Raw genomic sequence first — 15,564 nt, forward strand, 5'->3', positions numbered from 1 at the left:
AAACCAAAGTTATGATAAGAAAAAGTAACTAAGGTAAATATCCTTCATAAACATAGATGAAAAAATTCCAAACAAAATTTCAGGAAATCTAAAAATATGTTAAAAGACCATGACCAATGAGATTTACCCTGGGAATGAAGATTGCCTTGGCATCCATATGTATTGGCTTTTCATCACTGGGACTAAAGTACCTGACAAGAACAGCTTAGAGGAGAAAGGGTTTGTTTTGGCTCCTGGCTTCAGAGGTTTCAGTCCATGTTGGCCAGCTCCATGGCTTTGCGCCTGAGGCAAGGCAGAATGGCATGGTGCAGGGTGTAGTGAAAGAAAGCTGCTCAGCACTTGGCAGCCAGAAACCAGAGAGCGAGCCAGTGAGGATGGAGCCAGGGACAAATACGGTCTCCAAGGGCACAGCCCAGTGCCTTGTTTCCTCCCACCATGTCCCAGCTGCCTGCAGTACCCTCCTCCTCCCAATCAATAGTCTATTCAAATGACCAATCCATCAAGTAGATTAATCCATTGGTGAGGTTAAGGTCCTTGTGAACCAATCATTTCCCTAGCACCCACCTCTGGACCTGACAGCACTGAGGACCAAATGGACACGTGTTCTTTTGAGGGACATTCCAGATACAAACCATAACGATATCCAAAGTCAATGTAACTCACTATTTTTTACCGAGAGAGAGAGAGAAAGAGAGAGAGAGAATATGATCATCTCAATAGAAGAAAACACACATTTGATGACCTACAACATCAACAACTATTTCTGATTTTTTAAAAAATGCTCAGCAAACTAGAAATACAGGGGAACTTCTTCAATCTGATGCAAATATTTACAAAAACTTACAGCTAACATGATACTTAGTGAAGAAAAATTGAATGCTTTTGCATTCAACACCAAGAACAAGCCAAAGATGTCCACTCTCACTAATTTTATTCAGTCATTGTACTGAAATAGCCAAATGGAAGCAATAAGTGCCATAGAGATTGAAAATGAAGAAACGTATTTACTGACTTTAATGGGCTATGTAAAAAATCTTTAGAAATACACACACACAAAAAAAAAAGAGAAAAGAACAGTTACTGCTATGCACAGGTAGAAAGAGAAAGACTGACCATAACAAATGCCGACGAGGACATGGAGCAATTGGAACTTTCATACCCTATTCCTGGGAATGCAGAATGGTTTTAACACTTTGGAAAAGGACTCTAAAAGTTTTAACCATCTCTCTATCATATGACCCACACATTTCACTTCTAACCATTCCTCGAGAGAAATGAAAGTATATGTTTATACAAACACTTGTACATCAATGTTCATGGCAGCTTTAATTAATAATAGTCTCAAACTGAAAACAACCCAAATGTCCACCAAGAAATGAATAGATAAGTTTTAGTATATTCATACAATGGGTAAGTACTCAGCAATTTAAGAAGGACTATACTATTGGTATGTAGAATCTATTTAATCTAAAAATAATTATAATGAGAAAATGAAGCCATCCCACAAGATTGTGTATATAGTATAAGTACACACATACAAGAAGCATTATTCAACCATAAAGAAGAATAAAATCCTGTCATTTGCAGCAAAGTAGGTGGAAGTAGAGGATATTATGTTAAATGAAACAAGACACAGAAAGACAAGTACTATATTCTTTCTGTCATAGGTGAAAACTAAAAAGAAGTAGAATAGTGATTACTAGGGATTAGGACGGGAGGGGAGTGGAGAAGAAGGAGGGGATTAGAGTAAGGTTAGATTTGATCAGCTCATACTGTATGTATATATGGAAATGTTACACTAAACATCATTGACATGTACGATTAATATGTTAATTAAATTTTAAAGAAAAATAAAACAAAATTATTACTTTTTTTAAAGGCCTAATCTTAGCCGGGCTTGGTGGCGCACAGTTGTAATCCCCACACTTGGGAGGCTGAGACAGGAGGATCGTGCAGGTTTGAAGCCAGCCTCAGCTGGCTTAAGAGACCCTGTTTCCAAATAAAAAATATAAAATATATCTGGGAGTATATAGCCCAGAGATAGAAGGCCCCTGGGTTCCATCCCAGTACCACCAAAAAAAAAAAAAAAAAAAAAGGCCTAATCTTTTTTTTTTTTTTTTTTTTGTAGTACTGGGGATGGAATCCAGGAACATTCTACCTTTGAGCCCTATTTTTTTATTCTTTATTTTGAAACAAGTCTCATTGAGTTGCAAAGGGCCTCACTAAGTAGCTGAGGCTGTCCTTGAACCACAATCCTCCTGTCTCAGCCTCCCAAATACTGGGATTACTAGTGTGTGCCGCCACACTCGGCTTTAAAGGCCTAATCTTTAAGAAAAATAGCCTATCTGGAAAAAAATGGGAAATAATAATACCTGTGTAACTTATTGTTTTAATAGCAAAAATGAAAATAAGGCATCATATTAGTAATCTGGATAAATAAATGATGGTGTGTCCATTAAGTAGAATATTTGCTGTTTTAGAAAGAAAAGAAACAGACATTTGGGGCTGTACTGATATGGTCAGATCTCTGAGATGCTCTCATGGGGGAAAGCATGGTGTAGGACCCTCTTATAGAGCCCTGTCCTTGGGGAAACATCTGTTCTCACTTGCACGAGTGTCATATGAAGTCAGAAGGCTTCAGGACATTGGGAAGCTGTATTAAATGCTTACTTCAAGGTTCCAGTTCATTTTGGATCCTGATTTTTGTCCCACAACATTTAAATTAATATTTTATTTTTGCATGTGCGTGTACGGAAGTGAATAAGAATTAGTATTCATATTTTCTCATTTACACATACATATATTCTGGAGTACACATTACACTGGAAGAGAAATGGACAGATGGGGAACAAGGACAGCGGGAAACTTTGAAAGTCTACATTGAAATCTTTCTTAATCTTCAAAAAACTTTTTTTGGAAAATCTGCCTGAGGGGTGAGAAAAATTAGAATTTCTGCTGATAACTACAGTTTAGGAATATAAAACTAAGACTGTATGCTAAGCCGCACTGCAATCAAAAACAAAATAGTGAGTAAAATAAGCTTCAAAGATAATCACTTTTTTGACACTTTCTACCTAATTTCTTAGATCTCTTGCTAAATTTTATCAAAATTCCACTGAAACTCTCAAGAATTTCAGTTCTAATTTTCCAATGTATCCTTCTGAATCGTATAGTCTCACAGTACCTTTACAACACAGATTGAAACAATTAAGAACTTAATAATTTTGATTAAAACTACTTTTGTAGCTATATTCCTAAAAGGTAATGATCAACTATTGACACATATTCTCTTTTTATCCTTTTCCCCCTCTGTTCTGTTCTCCTTTCTTCTGGCACAAACATTAAACAGTCAAAGTCAAAAGTCCCTGACAGGCAAATGAAGAAATAAAATAATTTTTTTTCAAAAAATAATTGTTTCACCCATGTGAAAATGAGTGTGTTTAATCTTATTAAATAAAAAGGGTGTTGAAAGCATCACATTTGTATGAATGAATTATTAAATTGTATTTATAGTACAATGAAATCTACATAATCTATCTGAAAAACATTTTGCCCATGGATAGTTGCCTCACTGTGAGCAGCCAAGCCTTCAAAGAATTTTAGACAGTGTAGATGAAGAGCCTTCCAAATATTTTAAAATACATATTTATATCCATTTATATTTATGTTTATATATTACCTAATGGCTCAGTGACATAGATCCACTTTTATCTGGGCTTCAATTTCCTCTGGATTGCCTTGATCTGTCTAATAAATTTCAAGCAATTGTGTACTGCACCATGTCCCCGAACTGAGTAGATTTGCCAGGAAATAAATAAAACTTTGATTTTCCTCTTCATCCACTCATCAAGGTTATTGTTTGCTATTTGGTTCTTTCGTCTTCTGGCTCAAAACTGTATTTTATTGGAAAGTCATGTATGATTTAGAGAAATTTAATCCAGGATTATCTCTTGGCAATCAGCAGGCAAAACTGAAACCCAAATTTGTGGGCTGTTATTGCCTTGAAGAGCATTTTAGAAAAATGAGTATTTCTTTATTTTACTTCATTTGCAATGGAAAATTTTTGAAATGAGCTCTGGAAGAATCTCCTTATTTACACTCATGTTTTTATTTTTTCTGTGAATCTAGTGGAGATTGCTACAATTTACCTGAGATGCCCCAAACTGAGTTTTGAAAAGGGCCAATTCTGAGATTTTTTTTCCCTGGGTTTATTTTTCTGGGTTTATTCTTCATAAATGGTTCCTTTTCTTCCTCCTTCTCATCTTCTTCCTCCTCCTCCTCCTCCATTTTACTATGACTACTAACTTTTCTTCTTCTTCAAGCAAATATATTTAATTGGCTTTTCCAGATGTAAGAAATGGAACTAATTTATTTTGTGCATGCATTTTTCCTAAAGCCTTCTAGTTTGTATAACTCAATTCCAGGGTCAGTTTCCCAGGTCTGTGATTTGTGGGCCACACAGGAATATCATTGGAAAGGGCATCATGCACGGCATAATGCTTTGCCACTGCCATCTTGAAATTCTGGGCCCCCCAAGTTATGAAGCAAGCTTTGCTCAGTTTATTAAATCAATTCCTCGAGTTCAAATGAAAGAGTACGTGAGCCTTATAGAGTATAATAATAATGATGATGGAGGATATTTGTTGAGCACTACCTATCAGAACACTAACAACTTTATAGGTATTAATGCATTTGAGCAGTGAACAAAACTACAAGTATTATTATGAGCTCCATTCTATTGATAGGGATATTGAAAGATAAGAGGTTAATGAAATTGCCCATACTCACCACTAATTGTGGGGCCAGAATTAAATCCCCAACAGCCTGACTTTAGAGTCTGTTATGCTAAAAATAGTACCAGTTTACAGAAAAACTTCAGGCCCATCTGGCTTCCATAACAAAGCTCCTACTCCCAGAAACTTATAAAGCCAAATTTGTTTTGTGTCTACTTCCCTTATTTGCCTCCACATTTCAGACTTTAAATCACAGATATGCTGTGCATGTTTTGATTATCAGAATTTATAGGGTGCCCCCATATCTTTGATCCATGAAGTATCCCACCTGCAGTATGTCCATGGAACCAAAGACTACAGTTTCGTTCTTCTGGGAGCATCTGTGTTGCCTTCCATACATTTGGGAGGTTTCAGGTTGATTTCCTGATTCATGTATTTGCTAACCCAAGAGACACTTTTCTTTTTACTTCTTATTTAAGGTGGGCTCAGGTTCTTGGCTACACTAAAAATGAAATTTGCCCCATAAAACTTGCTCCAGCAGACTTCTAATTAGTTTGCCTTCTGTCAGGATTGGGAACCCAGCTTTTGAAGACTAATATTTTTGAGACAGGGAAAGTAATAAAATCTGGCAGTCAGCATCTATGAATAAAAACAAAGAAAGTAGAAAGGAATTCCCATTTTTCAAGACGTGGTAATAATTCAAGACCAAAACGTCTATGCACTAAGTGATTTATTCATATTTTGAAGAAAAGAAGGTATATTTTAACTACGTCATGGGAGGGAACATGACAAGGTGCTGGAAGGGATTGACAGTAGAAGTTCAATAAAGGCAGCGAGAAGAGTGTAGACTGCGCTCTGTGGTCCAAAAATCTGGCTTTAAACCTGACTCTAAAGCTGGGCGCATGCTTGTAATCCCTGGGCTTGGGAGGCTGAGACAGGAGGATCACATGGGTTCAAAGCCAGCCTCAGCTACTTAGTGAGGCTATCAGCAACTTAATGAGACCCTGTTTCCAAATAAAATATAAAATAGGTATGGGAGTATAGCCCGGAGATAGAAAGCCTCTTGGTTCCACCCCCAGTACCACCAAAAACAAAAAACAAACAAACAAAAACAAACAAAAAAAAAACCCTAACTCTACAACTTAAAAGAAAGTGAAATCTTAGGCAAAGTTTTCTCATATGTAAATACAACACTTACTTGGTGCCAGGTGTTGTACTAGATTTGGTGTACATAGAAATGCCTAAAAAACAAGCAAATATGGCACCCTGCATTTAAGTCTCTGTGGTCTAGGGTGATACTACAATTGTACCAATGTACAGTAAGTATAGAAGACATATAATGGGTTCTAGAACCATCCTATATTTTTACCTCTCTGAGAAACTTGTTATAACCCTTAACCACAAATTAGCAGAATAATCTGGTTCTCCTCTGGCTCTCCCAAGATCTCCTCTGAATATCAGGATATTGCACTGGAATATCCATTTCTAATTCCCGAGTCCTTACTTCCAGTGACAGAGATCTGACTGCGTAGGCACCCATCCCATCCAGAAGCAAGTCTTTGCTTCTTCCAGTATGACACCATAGTGTCATGGTGCTGCAGCTCACTGTTGCTTCTAATCTCAGCACCACTGAGTGGCTGCTTTTCTTCTTCAGGGACAGCTTTTCCAGAGTCCAGTACAAATGTGGCGGTGCATCAAAACACCTTTGTTGGCCAGAGTCACTCTTCACTGAGATGAGATTCTAAGCTAAAAAAAAAAAAACAATTATGCACCACTGTGGACACAGACACACAATACCCCTTAGCAACTGTGTGTATAAGGGATGGGTACTGAGTATCAAACCCAAGGGCATTCTACCTTTGCGCTACAGCCTCAGCCCTATTTTATTTATTTATTTATTTATTTATTTATTTATTTATTTATTGGTTTTTGAAACAGGATCTCACTAGATTGAAAGTCTCCCTACTTTGCCAAGGCTGTCTTCGTACCTGCGATCCTCCTATCTCAACCTCCCAAGTACTGGGATGACAGGCGTGTGCCACCACACCCAGCTCGAATTGTATGTTGGATGCAGTAATGAACACAATATCAAGTAAAACGCACACTTCCCAGTCATTTAAGGTGTATCATGAATATTGGAAGCCTCAATAAGACACTTCCCCGAGCCATCAGTTCACTGTTTATTTAAGAAGAAAACACACAGTGAGCATTTTTATCTTCTCACATACATGGGTCTGGATTATCAAAATCTGACTTGAAGGGATCAGAGAAAATACCCCGTGTTGACCTGTGTAGCGCCGTTTGGGTTCTCTTCAACTCAACCCACTTTCCCAAATGCATTCACTTAATGTACCATCGTATGCCCGTGGCAGGACAAGTGGGAAGCGTTTTTGGTTCTTAAGAGAGTGGAGGCTGTGAGGCTTCACACTTCCATACGCTCCCAGATTGGGCAGATTTGGTACAGTAGGATTGCATGTTCGTGTTCACCTAGGTTCTTAGGTGTTTCCAGGGGGAAATCGCTGATCCATGCCATCCTTGAGCACATGCTCACAACAAACAGACTAAAAACTAGACTTTCCAATGCCAGAAATTTTAGAAACTGTCTCATCTAGAAGTCTTCAAACTCTACTTTGAGAAGGCCAGTGTGAAGGTGAAGGTGGGGTGGTCAAGAGGTGAGGCCCACTCCACTTGGCCTCCCTGCCCCATCCCCACCCGCCATTGCTCCTTTCCCAGGCCAAACACATCAGTAGGATCTTCTTTCATCCTTCTTTTATTTGTCTATAATTTCCAAGTAAGATTTCATTTAAGAAAACTGTTAGCAGTTCTGGAGGCAAAAGGGGCAGGGGTTGGAAACAACTGATCTCAGCCAACCCTCCTTTTTTTGGGTACCGGGGACATTTTACTTCTGAGCTACACTCCAGGCCTATTTATTTTTTCTGAAACAGGGTCTCACTAAGTTGCAAAGGTCCTCACTAAGTAGCTAAGGCTGACTTCGAACCTGTGATCCATCTGTCCAAGGACTGGGATCACAAGTATACACCATCACACCTAGCTTTCTTTCTTTTTCTTTGATTTTTTAAATATAACAAAGCCACTTTATGCCCCGTCTCAGTCCCTCCTCCTCTGTCCTGAAGCCAGTAACCACCTAGCTACAGTGACCAGAGAAAGTCGAGTAAGGCAGGACAAGAATCTCCAGTTTCATTTATGTAGCTGTCACCAGGAATTTTGTTCTATTTTATTTTATTTTATTTATTTTATTGAGGTACCGGAGGTTGAACACAGGGCTTTGTACGTGGTCGGAAACTAAGCCATGAGCACACCCTTGCCCTGTCAACCAGGATTTTTAAACTAAGCACTATGGCAAATTGAGTGACTTTAAGAAAACGTTGTTGTTTTGTACATTTGTTTCAATTTGTGTATAATTTTCTAGCCTTAGGGGAAAATAAATGCAAGACTTTCAGACAAGGACACTTGCAACTGCCATACAAAGCCACCAACATCTCCCTTTCTCTCCTTTAGACGTAGCCAACATCTTCCTACTCTCTCCCATTCTCCAACCCCTGCCAAGTCTAGACTTAAACAGGATCCACTAACCTGAGTGTTCCCCTACACTCAGTCATCCGTGTACTTCTTTACAATTCTCACCATATCTACCTACCAAATGTGCTTTCATGTATTTTAATATTTCCTTTAAGTCAGTTTGGGTTTTAATGTTAGCCATGCCCTAAACGATAATATCTATGAAATCATGAAAGAGTGTCATGTATTCACACACTTTAATATAAAATCATTAAAATAAAAAGAATTTGAGTCAGGCAAGATGGTGTACACTTTTAATTCAACCTGTTGGGGGGCTGAAACAGGAGGATTGTAGGTTCGAGGTCAGCCTCAGCTACCTAGGTCCTTCACAACTTGGTGAGACCCTGTTTCAAAATAAAAAATAGGACTAGGAGTTGTAGCTCAGAGGTAGAATGCCCCTAGGTACAATTCCCAAATCATTTTATGTGATTTTTTAAAAACAGTAGTGTAATTCTATCATTCAGCCAATAGTCGTTAAATCTCTACCATCTACCAGACATTGAGTTAGGTGTCAATTCTAAAAAAAATAATAATAATAATAAGGGATATGGCAAGCTTGGTGTGTCTGGCTAAGGTGATGTGAATGGTCCTGAGGTCCCAGGTGCCAAAGATTTATTTGTCTTTATGCTAGTTTAAAACACCATCTACCCTTGAGAGAACCCATTTCAGTGGTGTGTGTGTGTGTGTGTGTGTGTGTGTGTGTGTGTGTGTGTGATTGTTCAGATTCCTTGTTTTGCTTTTTTTTTTAATTAATTTTTTTTTAAATTGGTGCATTGTAGTCATATATCAATCACATTGGAGTACAAGACTTGAGAGGATATACAAGCACACATCATCCAATTAGCCCTCTTCCAGCCCCCGTCCCATTCCCTCCCCCTCCCTCCATCCCACACTTCTTTGGTGATTTACTTTGATACATTTGTTTATGTAGCTCCTGCGTTTTAAAGAGGCTCCGTCCTCCAGTATTACATACCCTCTGATTGATCACATTAGTTGCTTCACTATAGGGCCCTTTCTATAGCTCAACCTCTTCCTGTTGCCCTTTTCCTCCTAGTTATTGCTGATTAAGAGAAGCGTCTGATTTATATTTTCTGCGATATTTCTCTGTGCATGCTGCGTTGCAGGTACCAATCCCACTCTTGATGGTCCCAGTAGTGGCCTGGCTACTCAGTGGACTGATCCAGACCTCGCTGGCTCACGCAGCGGCCTTGCCTCATGGGAGGACCCAGTTCTGGTCTCGCTGGCCCCTGAACCAGTCAAACCCCTAAGCTGGCTTTGGTCCCGACCTTGGAGGCCGCAGGAGTGAACTTGCCTCACGCCAGGCTCCGATGCTGGCCATTAGCCCCTGCACCAGTCTACCCCTTGGCAGGATTCCAATCCCGGCCTCGGAGGCCCCAACACTGGTAATGCCTCACGGCAGGCTCCGATGCCGGCCTCACTGGCCCCAGCACCGGCCTAACCCCTCGGCAGGCTCTTGTCCTGGCCTCGGAGGCCCCAGTACCGGCCTAGCCTCACGGCAGGCTCCGATGCCGGCCTCGCTGGCCCCAGCAGCGGCCTAACCCCTCGGCAGACTCCGATCCCGGCCTCGGAGGCCCCAGCACTGGTCATGCCTCATGGCAGGCTCCGATGCCGGCCTCGCTGGCCCCAGCACCGGCCTAACCCCTTGGCAGGCTCTTATCCTGGCCTCGGAGGCCCCAGTACCGGCCTTGCCTCACGGCAGGCTCCGATGCCGGCCTCGCTGGCCCCAGCACCGGCCTAACCCCTCGGCAGGCTCCGATCCCGGCCTCGGAGGCCCCAGCACTGGTCATGCCTCACGGCAGGCTCCGCTGCCGGCCTCGTTGGCCCCAGCACCGGCCTAACCCCTCGGCAAGCTCTTATCCTGGCCTCGGAGGCCCCAGTACCGGCCTTGCCTCACGGCAGGCTCCGATGCCAGCCTCGCTGGCCCCAGCACCGGCCTAACCCCTCGGCAGGCTCTTATCCTGGCCTCGGAGGCCCCAGTACCGGCCTTGCCTCACGGCAGGCTCCGATGCCGGCCTCACTGGCCCCAGCAGCGGCCTAACCCCTCGGCAGGCTCCGATCCCGGCCTCAGAGGCCCCAGTACCGGCCTTGCCTCAAGGCAGGCTCCGATGCCGGCCTCGCTGGCCCCAGCAGCGGCCTAACCCCTCGGCAGGCTCCGATCCCGGCCTCGGAGGCCCCAGCACTGGTCATGCCTCAAGGCAGGCTCCGATGCCGGCCTCGCTGGCCCCAGCACTGGCCTAACCCCTCAGCAGGCTCTTGTCCTGGCCTCGGAGGCCCCAGTACCGGCCTTGCCTCAAGGCAGGCTCCGATGCCGGCCTCGCTGGCCCCAGCACCGGTCTAACCCCTCAGCAGGCTCTTATCCTGGCCTCGGAGGCCCCAACACCGGCCTAACCCCTCGGCAGGCTCTTATCCTGGCCTCGGAGGCCCAAGTACCGGCCTTGCCTCATGGCAGGCTCTGATGCCAGCCTCGCTGGCCCCAGCACCGGCCTAACCCCTCAGCAGGCTCCGGTCCCGTCCTCGGGGGCCCCAACACTGGCCTTGCCTCACGGCAGGCTCCGATGCCGGCCTCGCTGACCCCAGCACCGGCCTAACCCCTCAGCAAGTTCCGGACCCGACCTCGGAGGCCCTAGCACAAGCCTTGCATCATGGCAGGCTCCAATGCCGGCCTCGCTGGCCCCAGCATCGGTCTAACCCCTCTGCAGGTTCCAATCCCGGCCACGGAGGCCTCAGTAGTGGCCCTGCCTCACAGCAAGCTCCGATGTCGGCCACTGGCCCCGGCGCCCGCCTAACCCCTCAGCAGGTTCCGATCACTGTCTCTGTGGTTATTATTTCAAAGGTTCCAGGTGTAATGTATCAGATCTCTGCCTCCCCTGAGTATTGGCCACTGGCATTGCCACTGCCTCCACCGTTTCAAATCCTTCCCAGGCTCTTTTTCCACTCTGAATGTTGTCCAGTGTTCCTAAGCATGCGTGATGGTAGCATTCGACATTTGGTGTAATTTCTCCAAAAAAATAAAGTTGGTAAGATCCGGTTTCTGCTTCTCCTGAATACAAGTCTCTACCACCATCGCGAAGAACTCTTTCAACACCGCATTTCTCCTTGGTCTCCACTAAACTCTCTCCTTATATGTGATGTCTGAGATTCTTAACAATATAGAGAAATAGCAGTCCTCTTTCACGGCGAATTTTTCCATAAGTTCCAGTGCATTTAGATAAGTTTTGTCTGCATCTCCAGTGTCCTGGCATCCATAACGGCTTTCTTACCACCTCTCCGATATTTTTCTTTATCTTTTTCTGTTCTGGGCCCGGTTTCTCCAGGGGTCTGGCGTGCTACTCGCAGTTCGGCCGGGACCCAGAGTCCCGCGATCCGGGCCCCAGCTGGCGTGCCCTGTGCTCGACCCCCGCCCAGAACCCAGCGTCTTACTGGGCCTTGTTTCTCCAGGGGTCTGGCGTGCTACTCGCAGTTCGGCCTGGGGCCCAGAGTCCCGCGACCCGGGCCCCATCTGGCGTGCCCAGCCCGCGACCCCTGCCCAGAACCCAGCGTCTTACTGGGTCTGGTTTCTCCAGGGGTCTCCTTGTTTTGCTTTTTAACCATGGCATGTTACTACCGTGCAGGCACAGGGTTGTCACTAGAGACTCCTGCCTGGAATGAGAAAAGGTTACAATCTAGAAAGCACTTTGGGGAAGCACAGGGAGGCCCACACCTCTGTGAGACAGGAACATAAGGACCAACTCCTCTTCAGTATACAGCAGCATTTCCCAAACTGTTCAGAGTCAACCCTAATATTCTTTAAAAGATTTCCCTGGGCAAACAAGTGGAAAATATTGGATAATAAAAGGAGGAAATTGATTTGCTAAGAGTATCTCAGCTTTCCAAGACAGGGTTATGGTTGTATTGTTTTACAAAGTTATCTGGCCATAGATCCTGTTCTTAGGAATCATTTTAATGGACTTGTGTTCCATGGAATATACTTTGGAAAATATTCTAGAAATATCCTGTAGTGTAACATCAGCCAAGACTAAAAGGTTTGGGAGAAGAGAGACAGCAACCTTGTCCTTTTCTCCTTTGGGTGATGCCCTGGCTGGCAGAGAACCTTCCAACAAGTGTCTCCTGAGTGTTGAAGAAATGGGGTTTCATTGAGATCACAATTCTTTGGAATAATTTTAGGCATAGGAAAGCAGGGAAATTCTGGAGTGTACAGCACATCCTGACCCTCCAGGAGAAGGAAAGAGCTTCAATTCACTTTGAGGCATGTCCTAGGGACACTAGAGTCAAAGGAGGACAGTGGCCCACGGTGTGTCTGGGATAGAGGTAGTTTCAACACGTATGTTCAGCAGCTAATGGTGTTTCAGGTTCTTCCCCTGGAATGTCTAAAGTCCCACACTGAGCCAAAGAAGAGGATTCCAAATATTTTCCTAGGGCTAAGAATATAAATTCAAGTACAAAACTGGAAAATTTTCAGCCCTATTTCTCCGTAATGTGGGAGTTTGGGGTATTTTTTAAAAATACTTTTCCAGTAAAATTGCACAGTGCTGTCCATAGACGTAAACAGCAGCCAAGGGCAGATGGTGGAAACCATGGCCCTCAGACCGTGAGTTATAAGAACGTTTCCCTTTCAATCGTCATGGAATCTCTTCTGTCAAGTTAAGCACAATATGCATGTCATATTTATTCCCAGGGCAGCTCTTATTCTCATTCGCACCAGCAAAGGTTATGAGTCATGTTTGGGTGTCTCGGGACTTCATAAATTGTGGTAAATTGAGTCAGACTTTTCTTTTACCAGTGTACTTGAGCAACAAAAATCACTGCTCTTGATAATAGAAAACTTGAGTTGTTGACATGTGCTTACAGGGCCTGTGTCAGGTTTATAGGCATCTTTTACAAGGTCTTTCATATTTTAGAGTCCATTATTTTTCCCAGAGAAGGCTTCAGTGCCTACAGCAGTGATATATTTACTCTCTTGGTCTCCCTGGATTAAAATCCTGGGCTCTGGACAAATTCAGTTTTTAAATAAGAACCTCCAAATCCAAAAAGAAAAAGTGCCAGGGAGAGGGTCAACTACATTTGGGAAAGGGCTTAGGTGTTAAACAGAACACCTCCAGTAATGTCAGTTTGCTAGACTGTTCGAACAAAGATGCTGCAATTGTTCCCCTCTCTGAGTCCAAGCCCTGTACATGTGATGCTGCGCCTCCTTCCATCAGAGGTGTAGTCTGTCTTTCCAGTCCTAGATCTGTACTGGGCTTGTAACTGTGACCAAAACGATGTGGAAGAAGTGACAGTATGCCATGCCTTGCACACTTCCTCTTCATGACCCTTGTGAACACACTCGGCCAGCTGTTGGAGAATATGAGAACTTGTGGCCTGCGGTCAGTCAACCCTATCGCACCAGCGGAGGCCTGGGCTGAGGCACTGGGTACAAGTGGTACATATGGTGTGTATGATGATGTACCACATGTAACCTGTGAGATAAGTGTAGCCAGCATGTGCCTGTTGAACTGCAGCTGACCACAGAGGTACATATTAGCAGATCAGTTGATCTCAGCCAAGCCTCCTGAATGGTCAGAACCACCCAGTTCCTCCACTGACTGTGAGCAGTAACCCTTTATTATTATCTCGAACAGCTCAGGTTTCGGGTGGCTTGATGCGTAGCAATAACTGATACAAGCATAATCAATATTATTATCTTTATCATCAATGCCATTGTTCATTTTAACATTTTTCTGTATATACCCTCCTCCCAGTTTCCCCATTTTTAACATTTTGCATTAAAGTGGTACCATTTTAAGAAGCGTTGAGTTAATATTGACACATTATTAACTAAAATTCATAGCTTCATTGAGGTTGCCCGTTGTACATTCTATGGGTTTTGACAAATGCGTAATGACATGTATCTACCCTTATAGTATCACACAGAATACTTTCACCGCCCCTAAAATACCTGGTACTCTATCTGTGCACCCTTCTTTCCCACCCTGTGAATTATTGACAACCACCAGACAATTTTGCTATGTCCAGAGTTTTGTCTCTCCAGCTGCCATGTAGTGAGAATCATACCGTGTATAGACTTTTCAGATTGGCTCATTGTATTGTGTTCTATGTGTCTAGCACTATGCTACCTTTAACCCTGGCACTGTCTCATTTAACCCCATAGGGTATTATTATCAAACTCAGTTAACAGATGACGTAACTGAGCTCATAGATAATAGGTCAGTTGACCCCAGAACATACTGCTAATAAATGCTAGAACTTGAGGAACTCAGATCTCTCTTCCTTTAGAGTCTGAATGCTTAACTCCCAAAGGAAAAGTTGCAAAGTGGTACCCTGGGGGCCACATGCAGCCTTTAGCTTTGTGTCACTTTGGCTCAACTAGTGCTTTAAATACCAGGACATTTTAGCTTTTCTTTAAAAAAAAAAAATTATAGGGTGAAGCTGCTGCATTCTCACAATTGTCTTTGTCAGCTTAGGGGAGCGACTATAGCAGACACTGGGAAGCTTAAATAATAAACTTTATTTCTACTGGCCTGGAGGCTGAAAGTTTAAGATGAAGGCACCTACAGATTCAGTTTGTGGTAAAAAACTTCCTGGCTTGCAGGTAAGTGTTGTCTTCTAACTATGTCTTCACAGGATGGAAGGAGGGCGCTCTGGTCTTTCTTATTAGAAGGACACTAATCCCATCATAGGCTCCACCCACATGAACTCATCTAACCCTAGGTACCTCCCCAACCCCCCCCCAATTATGCTATCCAAGTACCATCACATTGAAGGTTAGGATGTCAAACTATTTGTGTGGGGGGGGTGTGGGTGTGGGTGTGGGTGTGTGTGGGGAGGTGTATGGGTCTGGGGATGGAACCCAGGGGCATTCAACCTCTGAGCTACACCACCCCCCGCCCTAAACAGGTTCTCACTGAGTTGCAGAGGGCCTCACTAAGTAGCTGAAGCTGTCCAGAACCACAATCCTCCGGTCTCAGCCTCCTGAATGCTGGGATTACAAGTGTGCGCTACCACCTCCCGCTAGATGTCAACTGAAGACACAGTTTTTAGTCTGGAACAGCAATAGCTAGCTAGTGTTAAGTAGCAGCTGTCCCATTGGGGTGCGAAAATGTGCTTCTCCAGAGTCCTGACTGCTCTCAGTAGCACTGAACCTGACTCTATTCACTTATTTACATGATCTCTCTGGCCCTAGGTATATTTGAGTTTTCACGATTCTCCAGAGATGTCACTGGCCCTGGTCGAG

Source organism: Muscardinus avellanarius (genome assembly GCF_963383645.1).
Source record: "Muscardinus avellanarius genome assembly, chromosome: 6".
In the NCBI taxonomy this organism is placed as follows: Eukaryota; Metazoa; Chordata; class Mammalia; order Rodentia; family Gliridae; genus Muscardinus; species Muscardinus avellanarius.